General features: G+C 40.5%; 1 non-coding gene across 1 annotated transcript; it reads right to left on the reverse strand.

The window, feature by feature from the left end:
- Window positions 1-266: 266 nt before the first annotated feature.
- On the reverse strand, window positions 267-431 carry LOC115869048. The gene has a single exon (XR_004045961.1). It is a non-coding gene; the product is annotated as a U1 spliceosomal RNA (small nuclear RNA).
- Window positions 432-2,899: the final 2,468 nt, after the last annotated feature.

The raw sequence follows: 2,899 nt of genomic DNA on the forward strand, positions 1-2,899 counted from the left end.
GAATCCTCACAACTGGACCCGTAGGCAGCAGCGTGATAAATGGAGACAAGGTTGAAGTTGTCAAGGATTTCCTCTTGCTTGATTGACTCCATAATCAATGCTCCCAGAAGCAGCAGTCATGAGATCAAAAGACGCATCGCGTTAGGTAAATATACTGCACAAGACCTCTTTGGAGTATTTGAAAAGTAAGATTGTCACTTTGAGGACTAAGATGTGCCTGACCCAAGTCATAGTATTTTCCTTTTCTTTCTTTTTCTTTTTTCTTTAAGGGGAGAGCGCGAATGCAGTCCCCCACTACCACAAATTATGCAGTCAAGTTTCCCACATTTGGGGAAATTGCAGGGGTCAGCACATCTGGAGTGCAATGGATAAGCCTCGCCCTGGGAAAACCACCTTTGTGATCATGGTATGTCCCCTGCCAGGTAGAGTCATAGTATTTTCCATTGCCACGTATGCATGTGAAAGTTGGACTTGAATATGATAGACTACCAAGAGGACACTTCAGTCTGTCTTGGGAGAAGTACAGCCAGAGTGCTCTTTAGAGGCAGTTATGGTGAGACCGTCTCATGTACTTTGGACATGTCAGGAGAGACCAGTTGGGGAGGCAACAAAGCAGAGGAAGTTCTTCGGCAAGATGGTTGAACACAGTGACTGCATCCATGGGCTCAGTCATAGGAATGGATGTGAGGGTGGACCAGGCCCAGGCCCAGGCAGTGTTTGGTTCGGTTGTGCATGGGATCCCTGTGGACTGGAACCAACTCATTGGTTTTTTTGACCAACAGCTTTTTGACCACTAAAAATTATATGAGGCAAATCATTGTTTTGCATTTAATATATTTACCTCTGTACAATACAAAAAATGACAAAAATGAGTGGAAGTTAGGGGAAACATGGCATAAGTTAGGCCACTTGTCATAAGGGAAAACATGGTGTGAGTTAGGCTAACTATTGTCCATAAGTTATGCTATAAGCTCACTATCCTCTAGGCTAAAGATAAAGACGTATGAATGAGGAGGAGCCATTAATCACACTTTTTTTTTAATCAATTTATTGGGGCTCATGCAATTCATCACAATACATAGATCAATTGTATAAAACACATCTAATGAGGGCAACAAATGTATAGATGTGTTTTATACAATCACACTTTTAAAGGTGTATTATTTTTTCAAAAGTGTCTAATTGACACTCTTTAGCTTTGTGTCTTTGGGTTCTCCATCCAAGTCTCCAATGTTCAACACAAGGTTTGCACTGACTGTTAAAAGTCACCCGTGCCAGCAAAGAAAACCCAGGACTTCCACAAGTTTCCTCCATAGAAATAACAGAACTGCTTTAATACAAGCCTCACAGGCTCCAGGGCTTCATTCACAGCACGTATATTGGGAAAGAGTCTGAGTCCTCAGGAACCTTGCATGGTTTCCTCAAATCACTAGTGATCTTTTGACCTCCTCTTTCACATCTGTTTCTCATACCCATTCTTGATTGCCGTCAAGACCACTTAACTCAGGACCACCCCATGTGTGCAGAGTAGAACGGGGCTCAATAAGATTTGCAAGGGTGTGACCCTTGAATGCACCAACTAGATGCCTCTGAGTGTGTTTGGATCTTTCACAATTTCCTGTAGCAGCTCAGAAAAGCCGACAATAAAGAGTTTAAAAAGAAAATGAGGCTGCTTTTCCTTCCCCTTGTCAGTCTGTCCTATTGGCCTTAAGCTGAGATCTGCCCATCTTCCTGTGAAAAGAACTCAGTGCTGCCCTAACCAATGAAAGGCAGACTTTTATTTGAAATGTAGACGTTTACATTTACAAACAAAAAAACTCCTTACGTCATTCTGGTCCCACATTTATTCATAGTAGACAGCAATGTAAAATAGAAAACATACTGTACAGTCTTGATATTACAGAGCACTTAAAGGAAGGACAGGTTCTTGCACAAGAACTGAAGCACCTCTTTCTTGCTCACAGCACATACAAAATCCTTATGTCCAGAAAGTCTCCAATTGTTCTGCCTCTTCCTCCTTTATATTGCCCAAATTTCAAAAGAGACCTGCCACTCTTTAAATAAATCAATAAAAAGGCATTTTGCCTCCAAAATTCATTATTTCTATTACATGAGGATAAGTCACAGGGATGAGGATAAATCCTAAGCCCTGAGAAATCATCAATAGCAACTAATCAACTAGCCACCTCACCTGTTGGCTCTAGAGAAAGGTCCTCGGACATCTCCTAGGGTCTTGACATCTGTCTCACCCCCTCTCTGTTAGCTGGCTTGCTTGCTTAATCTCTCTCTCTTTTTAAATTAGTTCGTTTATCGTTAACAGCTACACGGACATACAACTCACACATACATTTCAATCACATTCGTAAGCGTTGTACAACTAGCACCACAATCGACTCTAGGGCATTCTTTTTCCTTGTACTCGCTGTTAGCACCCTGTTTCTCAACAGACCCCCTGCCATGACTTCTTGAATTTATTCATCCAGTCATTGTCTCTATAGGCTTACCTATCCATACACAAAAGTATATAAAATCAAAGCAAAAACACAATGACCTAACAACAATGACAGAATGAAACAGAAAAACCTCAATAAAAACCAAAACAGAAAATATTAAAACCTGGAACAATCACTGGCCCATACACTGTTACACTTGTTGCTGGGCATAGTTGACCTGTTGATTCAATGTACGGCACCAGTTTTCTCCAATCTGCTCTAGTGTTTGAGATACAGAAAATATATCATATACCACTCTTCACTCTGCCCACCTATAAGAAATCAAAATATTTTATTGTAGTATCAGCTAACCTGAGACAGAGAAAGTATATGCTGTCTTTATTTAAAGTACTTTGTGATGTACTAAATATTGAGGTTAAGTTATATTTCACATGATATCCTTTAAT

The sequence above is a fragment of the Echinops telfairi genome, unplaced genomic scaffold (assembly GCF_000313985.2).
Source record: "Echinops telfairi isolate 266 unplaced genomic scaffold, ASM31398v2 ScPeMD7_1;HRSCAF=3_0, whole genome shotgun sequence".
Taxonomy (NCBI): Eukaryota; Metazoa; Chordata; class Mammalia; order Afrosoricida; family Tenrecidae; genus Echinops; species Echinops telfairi.